This window comes from Scyliorhinus torazame, chromosome 16 (genome assembly GCF_047496885.1).
Source record: "Scyliorhinus torazame isolate Kashiwa2021f chromosome 16, sScyTor2.1, whole genome shotgun sequence".
NCBI classification, from domain to species: Eukaryota; Metazoa; Chordata; class Chondrichthyes; order Carcharhiniformes; family Scyliorhinidae; genus Scyliorhinus; species Scyliorhinus torazame.
The window spans coordinates 190,349,890-190,365,658 of NC_092722.1; the positions used below are offsets into that span (position 1 = coordinate 190,349,890).

The 15,769-nt window shown below is 45.6% G+C and overlaps 1 protein-coding gene across 1 annotated transcript in view; it reads right to left on the reverse strand.

The window, feature by feature from the left end:
- The window catches only part of ubtd1b (ubiquitin domain containing 1b), a 126,748-nt gene that overhangs the window by 88,998 nt on the left and 21,981 nt on the right, over positions 1-15,769 (reverse strand). The window lies entirely within an intron of this gene.

A 15,769-nucleotide genomic window follows, 5' to 3' on the forward strand; every position in this document is an offset into this window, starting at 1 on the left:
GGAGGTGGAGGAGATGGGGAGTTGGCCATGGGGGGGCGGGGCCAAAAGGGAAGCGCGGGCTTTGTTCCTGCGCTATGATAATCATGGCGGGAATAGGGAAGCAGGAAGGAGGGGGCGTCGCGCGGTGCGAGCCGAGGTCACGGGGGGGAAGCCGAGGTCGGCCAGAGTTTGCTGACTTCTGGGAGCAACATGGGGGGTGTAACTACGCTAGTGGGGGATCTAGCGGGGGGGGTGGGAGGGGGGAGTTACTGGGTTGCTGCTGCTGGGGAGAGGGGGGAGCCGGAATTGGGTGGGGTGGGCGGGGGGGCGCCGCCTGGGGGGGACACAGCTGCATGGGAACCGGGTGAGGAGCTGGAAAAAGGGGATGGCTAATCGACAAGGGGGGGGGGGGTAAAAAGCCCCCCAACCCGGTTGATCACGTGGAATGTGAGGGGGCTGAACGGGCCGATAAAGAGGGCACGAGTACTCACACACCTTAAGAAACTTAAGGCAGACGTGGTTATGTTACAAGAGACACACTTGAAACTTATAGACCAGGTTAGACTACGCAAAGGATGGGTGGGGCAGGTGTTTCATTCGGGGCTAGATGCGAAAAACAGGGGGGTGGCTATACTAGTGGGGAAGCGGGTTATGTTTGAGGCAAAGACCATAGTGGCGGATAGCGGGGGCAGATACGTGATGGTGAGTGGCAAATTACAGGGGGAGGCGGTGGTCTTAGTGAACGTATATGCCCCGAACTGGGATGATGCCAATTTTATGAGGCGGATGCTAGGACGCATCCCGGACCTAGAGGTGGGAAAGTTGGTAATGGGGGAGATTTTAATACGGTGCTGGAGCCAGGGCTGGACAGGTCGAGATCCAGGACTGGAAGGAGGCCGGCTGCAGCCAAGGTGCTTAAAGATTTTATGGAGCAGATGGGAGTAGACCCGTGGAGATTTAGCAGACCTAGGAGTAAGGAGTTTTCGTTTTTCTCCTATGTCCACAAAGTTTATTCGCGAATAGACTTTTTTGTCTTGGGAAGGGCGTTGATCCCGAAGGTGAGGGAGACGGAGTATACGGCTATAGCCATTTCGGATCACGCTCCACATTGGGTAGACTTGGAGATAGGGGAGTAAACAGAAGGGCGTCCACCCTGGAGAATGAACATGGGACTAATGGCAGATGAAGGGGTGTGTCTAAGGGTGAGGGGGTGCATTGAAAAATACTTGGAACTCAATGATAACGTGGAGGTCCAGGTGGGAGTGGTCTGGGAGGCGCTGAAGGCAGTGGTTAGAGGGGAGCTGATAGTAATAAGGGCACATAAAGGAAAGCAGGAGAGTAGGGAACGGGAGCGGTTGCTGCAAGAACTTCTGAGGGTGGACAGGCAATATGCGGAGGCACCGGAGGAGGGACTGTACAGGGAAAGGCAAAGGTTACACGTAGAATTTGACTTGCTGACAATGGGTACTGCAGAAGCACAGTGGAGGAAGGCACAGGGTGTACAGTATGAGTAAGGGGAGAAGGCGAGCAGATTACTGGCCCATCAATTGAGGAAAAGGGGAGCAGCGAGGGAAATAGGGGGAGTGAGGGATGAGGAAGGAGAGATAGAGCAGGGAGCGGAGAGAGTGAATGGAGTGTTCAAGGCATTCTATAAAAGATTATACGAAGCTCGGCCCCCGGATGGGAAGGAGAGAATGATGTGTTTCCTGGACCGGCTGGAATTTCCTAAGGTGGAGGAGCAGGAGAGGGTGGGACTGGGAGCACAGATCGAGATAGAGGAAGTAGTGAAAGGAATTAGGAGTATGCAGGCGGGGAAGGCTCCGGGACCGGATGGATTTCCAGTCGAATTCTATAGGAAATATGTGGACTTGCTTGCCCAGATACTGATGAGAACCTTTAATGAGGCGAAGGAAAGGGGACAGCTGCCTCCGACATATATCGCTTCTCCTAAAGAAGGAAAAAGACCCGCTGCAATGCGGGTCCTATAGACCTATTTCCCTCCTAAATGTAGACGCTAAGATTCTGGCCAAGGTAATGGCAATGAGGATAGAGGATTGTGTCCCGGGGGTAGTCCATGAGGACCAAACTGGGTTTGTGAAGGGGAGACAGCTGAATACAAATATACGGAGGCTGCTAGGGGTAATGATGATGCCCCCACCAGAGGGGGAAGCGGAGATAGTGGTGGCGATGGATGCCGAGAAAGCATTTGATAGAGTGGAGTGGGATTATTTGTGGGAGGTGTTGAGGAGATTTGGCTTTGGAGATGAGTATATTAGATGGGTACAGCTGCTGTACAGGGCCCCGATGGCGAGCGTGGTCACGAATGGACGGGGGTCTGCGTATTTTCGGCTCCATAGAGGGACAAGGCAGGGATGTCCTCTGTCCCCCATTATTGTTTGCACTGGCGATTGAGCCCCTGGCAATAGCATTGAGGGGTTCCAGGAAGTGGAGGGGAGTACTCAGGGGAGGAGAGGAACACCGGGTATCTCTTTATGCGGACGATTTATTGGTGTATGTGGCAGACCCGGCGGAGGGGATGCCAGAGATAATGCGGATACTTGGGGAGTTTGGAGAATTTTCAGGATATAAGCTGAACATGGGGAAAAGTGAGCTGTTTGTGGTGCATCCAGGGGAGCAGAGCAGAGAAATAGAGGACTTACCGCTGAGGAAGGTAACAAGGGACTTTCGCTACTTGGGGATCCAGATAGCCAAAAATTGGGGTACATTGCATAGGTTAAACTTAACGCGGTTGGTGGAACAGATGGAGGAGGACTTCAAGAGATGGGACATGGTATCCCTGTCACTGGCAGGGAGGGTAGAAGCGGTTAAAATGGCAGTCCTCCCGAGATTCCTCTTTGTGTTTCAGTGCCTCCCGGTGGTGATCACGAAGGCATTTTTCAAAAAGATTGAGAAGAGTATCATGAGTTTTGTGGGGGCCGGGAAGACCCCGAGAGTGAGGAAGGGATTTTTGCAGCGTAGTAGGGATAGGGGGGGGCTGGCGCTACCGAGCCTGAGTGATTACTACTGGGCCGCCAACATCTCAATGGTATGTAAGTGGATGGGAGAAGAGGAGGGAGCGGCGTGGAAGAGATTGGAGAGGGCGTCCTGCAGGGGGACTAGCCTACAAGCTGTGTTGACGGCGCCGTTGCCGTTCTCACCGAAGAAATACACCACAAGCCCGGTGGTGGTGGCTACTCTGAAAATTTGGGGGCAGTGGAGACGGCATAGGGGAAAGACGGGAGCCTCGGTGTGGTCCCCGATAAGAAATAACCATAGGTTTGCTCCGGGGAGAATGGATGGGGGATTTGGAACATGGCAAAGAGCAGGAGTAATACAATTGAGAGATCTGTTTGTAGATGGGACGTTTGCAAGTCTGGGAGCGCTGACCGAAAAATATGGGTTGCCCCAAGGGAATGCATTCCGGTATATGCAACTGAGGGCTTTTGCGAGGCAACAGGTGAGGGAATTCCCGCAGCTCCCGACGCAGGAGGTGCAGGACAGAGTGATCTCAAAGACATGGGTGGGGGACGGTAAGGTATCAGACATATATAGGGAAATGAGGGACGAGGGGGAGATTATGGTAGATGAGCTGAAAGGGAAATGGGAAGAAGAGCTGGGGGAGGAGATTGAGGAGGGGCTGTGGGCTGATGCCATAAGTAGGGTAAACTCATCGTCCTAGTGTGCCAGGCTAAGCCGGATACAATTTAAGGTGTTACACAGGGCGCATATGACTGGAGCACGGCTCAGTAAATGTTTTGGAGGATAGGTGTGCGAGATGCTCGAGAAGCCCAGCGAATCACACCCACATGTTCTGGTCATGTCCGGCACTACAGGGGTTTTGGGTGGGGGTGACAAAGGTGCTTTCGAAGGTGGTGGGGGTCCAGGTCGAACCAAGCTGGGGGTTGGCTATATTCGGGGTTGCAGAGGAGTTGGGAGTGCAGGAGGCGAAAGAGGCTGATGTTTTGGCCTTTGCGTCCCTAGCAGCCCGGCGCAGGATACTGTTGATGTGGAAGGAAGCCAAGCCCCCGGGTGTGGAGACCTGGATAAATGACATGGCAGGGTTTATAAAGCTGGAACGGAGTAAGTTCGTCCTAAGGGGATTGGCTCAAGGGTTCACCAGGCGGTGGCAACCGTTCGTCGAATATCTCACAGAAAGATAGAGGGAATGGAAAAGAAGAAGACAGCAGCAGCAACCCGGGGGGGGGGGGGGGGGGGGGGGAAGGAACCAGAGGGATTCTCAGGGATGTTAATATATAAGTATATAAGTATAATATGTATAGGTTGTTGTTATAGATAATTGTATATTGGACTGTTAAAACATATTTTTGGAGAATATTTATCTGGGACAAGGCAGTTGCCATTTAGTTTTTTTTTGTTTATATATTATTTATTTCTTGTTTATAAAACTGGCCATTGTTATCTATATTGTGATATTACTATGTAAAGGATACACAATGTACTGTGATGGTTGGCCAAAAACTTTCAATAAAATATTTTTTTTTTTTTTTTTTTATAAAACAAAGTTCACCAGGATGTTGCCTGGTCTCAAGCGTGTTGGCTATGAGGAGAGGTTGAATAAACTAGGATTGTTTTCAGTGGAAAGACGGAAGCAGAGGGGAGACATGATAGATGTCTACAAAATTATGAGGGTCATAAATGGGGTGGTTCGTCAGAGGTTTTTTCCAAGGGTGGAAGTGTCAATTACAAGGGGGCACAGGTTCAAGGTGTGAGGGAGAAAGTTTAAGGGAGATGTGCGGGGTACGTTTTTCAAGCAGAGAGTGGTGGGTGCCTGGAAAGCGCTGCCATGAGGATGTGGTGGAAGCAGGCACATGAACAACATTTAAGAGGCATCTGGATAAGTTTATGAAAGCTGTGGTCCCAGGTTTGATCCCAGTTCTGGGTCACTGTCCGTGTGGAGTTTGCACATTCTCCGTGTTTGCATGGGTTTTGTCCCCACAGCCCAAAGATGTGCAGGGTAGGTGGATTGGACACGCTAAATTGCCCCTTAATTAAAAATGTAAATTAATTTTTAAAACGAATAGGGAGGAAATAGAGGGATATGGACCGAGTAAGGACAGAAGGTTTTGTTTTTAGTTAGGGCATCATGATTGGCATAGGCTTAGAGGGCCAAAGGACCTGTTCCCGTGCTGTACTTTTCTTTGTTCTTTGACCTCATGTCTAACAACTACTGCTGCTTAGTCCCTCATCTACCATCGTTCATGAATTTATCAGTTCTTCTAGGGAATTCCCAAATCCTCCCATGAGAGGGGTCTTCAAGTTGCTCATTTCGTCTGTAATGTCAAACAAACATTACCCCCCACGTAATAACTCTTACATTTAAAAAATACTGAAAAACAAATACTGCTTCCACCAAGGACATTGTTCCTGCACCTCTCAATTTGTTGGACAGAATACAGGAAAATATTGGGTGCCAATAAGCCCACAGTTGCAGATTTTTTCATCTGTTTCATCAATCTATCTGTACATCACGTGCATCTCTAGACAGTTCTGCTGCTCTTGATCTTTAAGAATATGATCATGCAACCTCACCTTCCTGCCACATTTCTGGAGCATTACCACTTTCTGGACACAGAGTATCAAACTATTTGGTGCTGGTTTAGCACCGGGGCTGGTTTAGCACAGTGGACTAAACAGCTGTCTTGTGATGCAGAGCAAGGCCAGCAGCTCAGGTTCAATTCCTGTACCGGCCTCCCAGAACAGGCGCCGGAATGTGGCGACTTGGGGCTCTCTCAGTAACTTCATTGAAACCTACTTGTGACAATAAGTGATTATTATTTGGGTGCCAAATGGGCTACTCGTATGGCAGTCAATTTCTGAAGGCAGCCAAATTTGAGGACGCTCCACCGTCCCTCCAGTTTGATAGAGTCAAAAACCTTTCACGTCTAAGGAAGCCATGAACAGAGGTTAATACATTTTGCTTGGAAATGCTTTGGTGGATGGAATCCACATTGTGACTCTGATAGGTGCTCTACTGCCAAGAGAAGGCGGCGATTGAGGAGGACTCTTGCAATCACCTTCCCTGTGGTGGACAGCAGAGATACCCCTCTACAGTTATATTTTATTTTTTGAAGATCGTCATAATTACAGCTTCTTGGAGATCCCCTGGCATCCAGACGAGGTCATGTGTTTGTGCCAAACTTCTCTGCTGTATTTTAGTATTTCGGCTGGGATTCCGTCTGCACCAGCGGCCATGTTAGTTCTTGGCCTTTTCAATCTTAAGTTGGGCAAGGATTGTGCTGGAATGGTGGCTGGTTGCATGCTGTAGTCTGTGATCGAGGGCACAATTGTCATAACCTCTTCCCACACCTTCTGGTTGAAATCAACTGGCAGCACAGACCCCAGCAACGACCTCAAATCTTGGCCAGCATTGCTCAGTCCCACACCAGACAATACTCACTTATTTACTTACTGGAATGTTATGACATGTTTGGTTAAACAGATTGAACTATAATTTTGAAACAAAATTCTCTGCAGCAATTTTACAAAAGTTGATCTCTCTCATTCTGCCAGCCAAAGGCCATATAAAAGTAGCTTCATGGGATAGAGTGGATAGAAAATATCCTGACAATGTATTTTGCAGGAACTAATAAGGTTGTTCAAGCCTAATCATAAGAGGCAAAAGCAATGGTTTCAACTGAATACAAAATGTGTACGTGCATGGTTAAGGTATCTAATAACTTTGCACAAAATTGAAGTGCATCCTGAAGTGTAATACAACTGGAGAATTATCAGCTGTACAGTTAAATATTTGCCATTAGTCACGTATTCCAATATTGGCTCACCCAGTCAGGAAAAACTGATACTTAAAGGGCAATTAGATATACAGTACTGCTGAATTATCTATCTTTCAGTCAAATAAATCAGATCAACATTGATAAAATCCATCAGCCTTCCACCTTCCTCAGAGTGCAAACGATATCACTATATTTTTAAGAAATAAATTTAGATTATCCAATTCATTTTTTCCAATTAAGGGCAATTTTAGCATGGCCAATCCACCTAGCATGCACATTTTTGGGTTGTGGGGGTGAAGCGCCCAATTTCATCATTGAGTAACTATTTAGGTAGTAAATACCATTAGATGCACTGGTTAGAGGGGATTTCTTTTTTTTTTATATTCCACTGTATCTGCTCAAACATTACACATTGCTTCAAAGACTAAAATAAAGATGTTTCCACAATACTCCAGTGCATCACTAAGTTACTCCTAAACCCATAGAAACAGGACCACAACATGTTAGCAGCTCACAAAAATATCTGCACCCAGTGTGTACCAGAGATTAGAAAAATGCACGAAAACTGGAGACCAGCAAGTGCCTCTTGGCAAATGTGAATCTGTGCACAAATTGGTTAGCCAATCACCATCAGTACTCTCGTTAAGTGTACTCTTGGTCTTAAAATGAAACTTAGGGGCAGCACGGTAGTGCAGTGATTAGGACTGGTGCCTCACGGCACCGAGCTCCCAGGTTTGATCCCGACTCCAGGTCACTGTCCGTGTGGAGTTTGCACATTCTCCCCGTATTTGCGTGGGTTTCGCCCCCACAACCCAAAAGGTGTGCAGGCTAGATGGATTAGCCGCGCTAAATTGCCTCTTAATTGTAAAATAAAAAATTGGGTACCCTAATTTGATTGTTGTTTCAAGGCATAATCTCCTCAAAAGCATCGCAGAATCATTGCCATTTCTGGCACAGGTGGCAATTCAATCGATCCAGTTTATGTAGGTTCTCTGTGGAGCAACTCACCCGCTGTACCCTTGTTGCCCTGCAAGTTTATTTCCTTTAGCTGCACATCCACTTTTCTTTTAAACTCACTCCCCCAACAGGATAGAAACAATAAATGCAGTTAAGTTAACAGAGTGAACCTATTCTGAACTGCTGTCAATGGAATTACATCCTTGCTTGAATGAGACGACCAAAACTGTACTTAGTACTCTAGATGTGGTCTCATGGCCTGTACAACCCAGCAACATTTCCCAACCTTTACATTCTACTCCTCTTCAAATGCCAACACCCCATTTGCCTTCCTAATCACTTGCTTTTACCTGCATACTGATTTTTTTTGTGATCCATGTAAAAGACAAGTTTTGCAATCTTTTTCCATTTGAACGATGTATATATATTTTTTTATAACCTCATACTTTCCCACATTATATTGCATCTGCCAAATTTTCGCCCACTTACTTAATCTATTTATATCCCTTCACAAATTTATGTCCTCGTCACAACTTACTAGCCTCCCTATCTTTGCGTCATCAGCTAATTCAGCAATCACACATTTCGTTCCTTCACCAAAGTTAGACTGCAAATAGTTGAGGACCCAGCACTGATCCCTGTGGCACTCCTGCTAGTACCAGTTTACTAACCCAAAATTCCTCATTTATCCCCTTCTCTGCTTCCATTTAACTACTTAATCCTCTACCCAAACTGATATGCCACCTCCAACACTCTTATTTTATGTAGTAACCTTTGATGTGGCACATCATCAGACGCCTTTTGCAAATCCAAGTACACCACATCTATAGATTACCCAATTTCCACATGGTTTGTCACTTCCTCAAAGAGCTCGAATAAATCAGCCAAACATGATTTCCCTTTCACAAAACCATGTTACCGCTGCCTCACTGTACTTAGATTTTCTACGTGCTTTGCTATAACCTCATTAATAATAACTTCACATTTTCACCATGACAGAATTTAAGCTAGCTGGCCCATCGATTCTTGTTTTCGGTCCGTCTTCTTTCTTGAATAGAGGAGTGACATTCATTATTTTCCAATTTGATGGGACCTTTCCAGAATCCAGGGAATTTTGGGATGTACAGGACACATCTGGAGTAGTATGCAGTTCTGGTCTCCATATTTAATAATGGATATCAATGCTTTGGAAGCAATTTAGATCAAATTCACTCAACTGATTCCTGGGATGAAGGGATTGCCTTATGAGGAAAGGTTGGGCCTGTGTCCACTGGAGTTCACAAGAATGAGACGGTGATCTTATTGAAACATAAGATCCGGAGGGAATGTGATCGGGTGGATGATGAGGTGATGACTCCCCTGATGGGAGAGACTAGAGAAAGGGGACATAGTTTAAAAATTACAGCTCTTCCATTTTTTTTTGAATAAAAAGAGTACCCAATTCATTTTTTTCAATTAAGGGGCAATTTAGTGCGTCCAATCCACTTACCCTGCACATCTTTTGGGTTGTGGGTGCGAAACCCACGCAAACATGGGGAGAATGTGCAAACTTCTCACGGTCAGTGACCCAGAGCCAGGAATGAACCTGGGAGCTCGGCGCCGTGAGGCAGAGTGCTAACCACTGTGCCACCATGCTGCCCGAGGAGAATTATTTTTGCTGTGATGTGAGTCGGGGGAATTCTCTTCCGCGGAGAACAGTGGAGGCTGGGCCATTGAATATTCTTAAAATAAAGTGAGACAAATTTGTGAGTCCAAGTGTATAGGGAGGAGACAGGAAAGTAGAGTTGAGGCCACTATCAGATCAACCATGATCTTATCAAATGGCAGAGTGTGCTTGAGGGGCCGAATGGCCTGCTCATGCCTCTAATTCCTATGTTCCTACACATGTACATTACAAATTCAATATCAAATATTCCAAAACTCTTCACTCCAAGAAAATTAAAAACCAAAACTCCAAAATTAGGTGCATTAATAAGAGCTCCACCCAACAAATGTGGGAATATATTCAGTGAAACTATTTGCAACATATAACATTGCGTGTCTCTGGGGCAGCACTGTGGCGCAATGGTTTGCACTGCTGTCTTATAGCGACGAGGACCCGGGTTTGACCCCGGCTCTGGGTCACTGTTTATGTGGAGTTTGTACATTCTCCCCGTGTCTGCATCGGTCTCACCCCCACAACCCAAAAATGTGCAGGTTAGGAGGATTTGCCATACTAAATTGCCCCTTAATTGGGGAAAAAAAGAATTGGATACTTTGAATTTTAAAAAAACAGTCTCTCTCGACTCAGTCCTGCAGCACCACATATGCCTTCACCTACAGTATATGGCCCTGCAACAATTTCAATCAACACACACAACATGCGAGTACCCAAAATCAACTCGATGACAAAAATTCAGTTCTTGCGTCTCCTTAGCTAATTCATTGATAGGCCTACCTACCATGAATCATGAACTGGCTACTAATTTGATTTTCTGAAGCGAGATGTCTCTCTTGCATTCATTGCAATGCATTATTTAATCAACCAAAATATATTAGTATGCGCCTTTGTCTTCACAAAACATTCCAAGAGTTTTCTCATCTTTACAAAGCTCATGCCAGAATTTGGCAAAAGTGGCAAAATGGACAATAGTCACATAAACATTAATGAGAACGAACACAAAAACCTGGAGTGCTCTTAACATCTGGCCAGGGTCAACCAGTGGATCTGATATCCATTAGCTTTGGCTTAGGTGTACTGTTATTGCCCGAGTCAAAGGCCAGCCAGTTAAAGCCGCTCCAGGACCTGCGTGCACAGCCTCAGATAACTCTGCAGTGCAGCTTGAAATGCAGATGGAGGCCCATATGCTTGTTCAGGTGGACGCATAAAATTCAATGCTGCTGTTCAACTCGTATCCTGACAAATATTCATGCCTCATCCAACACCAGAAAGATTATTTAAATGATCATTCAACTCAATGCTGTTTGTGCCATCTTGCTGTGGGTTCATTGCTGTGGGTAGGTGTTTCAATGATGAGATTTTGAGGCTTGTATATTTAAACATGAACCATTTCTTGTTACTATTTACAGATCCCAGATATCATCTTGCATGGTGCTACCTCTCCAGGCAGGTAAGCTTTCAAGGTCTTTTCGGAGTCTGTTGCCATCTGACTAGATATGTCATACTGTGGATGGTGCTATTCGCCAGTCCCATGTTTACCCTTGCTCTGTCGTGGATCTTTACATGACAATGGCATACAGGCACCTAATACAACATCACTCTTTCTTTTCAACATTTTCTTCTAATGGAGTGTCACAATGTAATCGTTATTTGCTATCCCCCCCCCCCCTCCCATCTGAAGTCTCTGACTTTATGAATTCAGAGGGTCTTGAGGCACGGCGGTTCTTCCACATCTCGGTGCGTCATGTGTCGTGGAATGGCAGCAATCCTGTTTCTGGTACTTGGTTGTGTATATTTGATTTGCTTTATGCACTCCTTCATGTGTGTCTGTTAACAACTCGGCCTGTTTCTTGCAGCTTTTAATTTCCTCCTGGAATATGGAATATTGCCGAGTCTGCTCTGCCAACTGGGTCTGCAGTTTGTTCAGAGTGACATTGAACTCATTTTGTTTCCCTTTGCAATTTTCCAGTGATACTTTGCAAATCTCATCAAGTTTTCCTATAATTCAGAAAATTCTCCTGCAGTTTCTTCTGGTGTGCTCCCATTCTGTTTTTCAAGACACTATATTTTGCTGAATGGTCACGCATCCTTTTGCATTTCATCACGTTGACTCAGCTTGAATCTTACACTTCTTCCCCCATTCAGGCCTGATGCAAACTGCTTCCTGTAGGACAACTTCATTTATTTTTGTTCTTTTTGAGTGACCTCAAATAGCTTTCCTTCATTCACAGACATCGTTTTTTTTAAGAACATACAGTGCAGAAGGAGGCCATTCGGCCCACCGACCCACTTAAGTCCTCACTTCCACCCTATCCCCGGAACCCAATAACCCCTCCAAACCTTTTTTGGTCACTAAAGGCAATTTATCATGGCCAATCCACCTATCCTGCACATCTTTGGACATCTGTTCACCTCACACTGCCATGTGCTATTACAATTTCGGCACTGTCAGCATTTTTAAGAAACAATCTTTGAGCTTCCCGTCTGTTTCACAGCCATTTCTTTCTTCTACGCGGAAGACTTTGGTTCGTACGAACATTGGCAGCAGTGGGTACTATTTACAAGATGCACTACAGGAACTCATCAAAGTTCCTTAGACAGCACGTTCAAACCCACGTCCACTCGCACCTAGGCGGACAAAGGCAGCAAATACCTGGAACCCCACCACCTGAAGTTCTCCTCCCAGCCACTCACTATTCTGACTTGGAAATATAATCGCCATTCCTTCATTGTCATAGAGTCAAAATCCTGGAATTCCCTCCCTAACAGCACTCTGGGTGTACCCACACCCCTTGGACTAGAGGCTCAAAAGGGCAACTTGAGATGTGCACTAAGTGTTGGCCGTGCCAGTGACACCCACTTGCGCTAAATGAATAAAAGGAGATCTCCAGAGGAAGACGTGTGTATGTTTTTAATGCTCCCACAGAGTGTGTGAACAATTTGATTAACCAGCAGGAAGCTTTTTGTGGGTTTAAATGAAGAGGATTATTTATTGCACTTTCTCCCCATGTCTGCATGGGTTTCCTCCGGGTGCTCCGGTTTCCTCCCACAGTCCAAAGAAGTGGTTAGGTGGGTTGGCCTTGCTAAATTGCCCCTTAGTGTCCAAAAAGTTAAAATGGGTTATGGGGATAGGGCATAAGTGTGGGCTTAATTTAGTGCGCTTTCCAAGGGCCGGTGCAGCCTCGATGGACCGAATGGCCTCCTTCTGCATGGTAAATTCTATGATTCACGTGCTCATCCCCAAATACTACAGCATTCACTCACACACTCAGTCTCTCAAACAAAATACAGCTGAAGACAATAGTACACTTTTACAAATTATAAACAAAAAGGAATAGTCCATAATTCACGTGATGGCCCTGTTCTGGAAAACATGCATTGCAGGCCTGATGGATAAGACATCTTCACTCCTGAAGTGCAGTTCAGGTTAAGTTCATCAGCTGGAGTCACATGCCACGGTTCTCTCGTAAAGATGGATTTTCTGCAGGTCACAAAGTCGGTTGCTTGTGCCAGGTCTATTTGCTGTATTGGTAGACCTGAAAAAGGACAGGCTTGGAAACCTTGTGACGTTACTGTCTCCAGTTCCAAAGTAAGAAGTCTTACAACACCAGGTTAAAGTCCAACAGGTTTGTTTCAAATCACTAGCTTTCGGAGCACTGCTCCTTCCTCAGGTGAATCCTTGAGGAATCCATTCACCCGAGGAAGGAGCTGTGCTCCGAAAGCTAGTGATTTGAAACAAACCTGGTGTTGTAAGACTTCTTACTGTGCTCACCCCAGTTCAACGCCGGCATCTCCACATCCAGTTCCAAAGCTATAGATGTTAATGCCCTTCCTGTTGCTGCTGTCTCTCTGCAAACAGCACGTGAAGATTAAATGGGACAGCAACACGGTTGCCCTATCATGTGGTTTCTCCCAGTTCCAGTTGCTGTTGGTATTCGGTTGATTGGCTGCAACTAATTTATTGTTTGAAGACATTCATCCCGAGGGTGATTGAGACAATCACCATCTTTGTTTTAGAAAGACCCATTCAATTCAGGGAAGGTGTTTTGAATGGTCTCAATATATGAGTATTTGACACCTCTTCGTCTAGAATATATCCTTTTGTCCTTGTGAGACAATGTGGCAGTTTTTGAATTCAGATCAGGTCAGATGACCTTCCGTGGCAATCCTTTGCAGCGCATATTTCTCATTTTTAAATAAAACTCAGTTCCAAAAGATTGCACACCAAGTAAAGTTCATATTTTAAAAGTGACAAATATGACAACTTTTTCTGGCCCCTCCCTACAAGCACCAGTTCTATAATCAAAACAAAATTAAAAAGTAGCTTGGCTAAATATTTCCAAGCACAATTTGAATGTGGTTTACCACAGGGATTGCATACAGCCTCATATGTGAGTCTATTTATTATGGAACACGAGTACATTACCCCAATGGAACGATACTTGGGGGCCAAATGCAATGCACGTGCCAACAAGCTGACGGTCCTGCGGGATTCCAAGGCACAAAATTAAAACCTGAATTTTTTAGGCAGGTTCTTGTTTCCATGGAAACTGTACTATGGACAATGTCAGTGAATTCAATGATATCTCCATGATAAATTTGGCGCTCAGGATCAAAAGGGGTCTTTAAAAAATAAGGTAATTTCAGTTTGAATGAAACATAATCTGTGCAAAGCCCCCCCAAATTAAATAATTTGGCTGTCAGCTCTTATGACAAATTATACAGTCCCTTTGACACAGTAACAATTATTTGAGATTTGGTTGGAGAGTTTAAAATCAAAAGGGGTTATTCGTGAAGGCCCTGCCTTCTCAACCTTACCCCTCACCCAAGGTGTGGTGATCCTCAGGTTAAATCACTACCAGTCAGCTCTGCCCGTCAAAGGGGAAAGCAGCCTATGGTCATCTGGGACTCTGGCGACTTTATTATTTGTTATTAAGATAGCAGACAGAGAAACTGTTCCCACTGATGAGAGTCGAAAACCAGAGGACACAATAGACAAGACAAATGGCCTACTTCTGAACCATTGTACTCTACTTTAGACAACAAAAGGTAAATTTCCTTTGGTTTAACAAAACCTGTACTGGTAAGATGGGCTCATATTCTGGAGACGGAAACCAATAACGTGGCCATTTATAGGTGGAACATATAGGTGGTACTTGTTCAAGGAACAGGTACTACGTGTCCTTGATATGTATGTCCCTGTCAGGCAGGGAAGAGATGGTCGAGTGAGGGAACCATGGTTGACAAGAGAGGTTGAATGTCTTGTTAAGAGGAAGAAGGATACTTAAGTAAGGCTGAGGAAACAAGGTTCAGACAGGGCGTTGGAGGGATACAAGATAGTCAGGAGGGAACTGAAGAAAGGGATTAGGAGAGCTAAGAGAGGGCATGAACAATCTTTGGCGGGTAGGATCAAGGAAAACCCCAAGGCCTTTTACACATATGTGAGAAATATGAGAATGACTAGAGCGAGGGTAGGTCCGATCAAGGACAGTAGCGGGAGATTGTGTATTGAGTCTGAAGAGATAGGAGAGGTCTTGAACGAGTACTTTTCTTCTGTATTTACAAATGAGAGGGGCGATATTGTTGGAGAGGACAGTGTGAAACAGATTGGTAAGCTCGAGGAAATACTTGTTAGGAAGGAAGGTATGTTGGGCATTTTGAAAAACTTGAGGATAGACAAGTCCCCCGGACCTGACTGGATATATCCAAGGATTCTATGGGAAGCAAGAGATGAAATTGCAGAGCCGTTGGCAATGATCTTTTCGTCCTCACTGTCAACAGGGGTGGTACCAGGGGATTGGAGAGTGGCGAATGTCGTGCCCCTGTTCAAAAAAGGGAATAGGGATAACCCTGGGAATTACAGGCCAGTTAGTCTTACTTCGGTGGTAGGCAAAGTCATGGAAAGGGTACTGAAGGATAGGATTTCTGAGCATCTGGAAAGACGCTGCTTGATTAGGGATAGTCAGCACGGATTTGTGACGGGTAGGTCTTGCCTCACAAGTCTTATTGAACTCTTTGAGGAGGTGACCAAGCATGTGGATGAAGGTAAAGCAGTGGATGTAGTGTACATGGATTTTAGTAAGGCATTTGATAAGGTTCCCCATGGTAGGCTTCTCCAGAAAGTAAGGTAGCATGGGATAGTGGGAAATTTGGCCAGTTGGATAACGAACTGGCTAACCGATAGAAGTCAGAGAATGGTGGTGGATGGCAAATATTCAGCCTGGGTCCCAATTACCAGTGGCGTACCGCAGGGATCAGTTCTAGGTCCTCTGCTGTTTGTGATTTTCATTAATGACTTGGATGAGGGAGTTGAAGGGTGGGTCAGTAAATTTGCAGACGATACGAAGATTGGTGGAGTTGTGGATAGTGAGGAGGGCTGTTGTCGGCTGCAAAGAGACATAGATAGGATGCAGAGCTG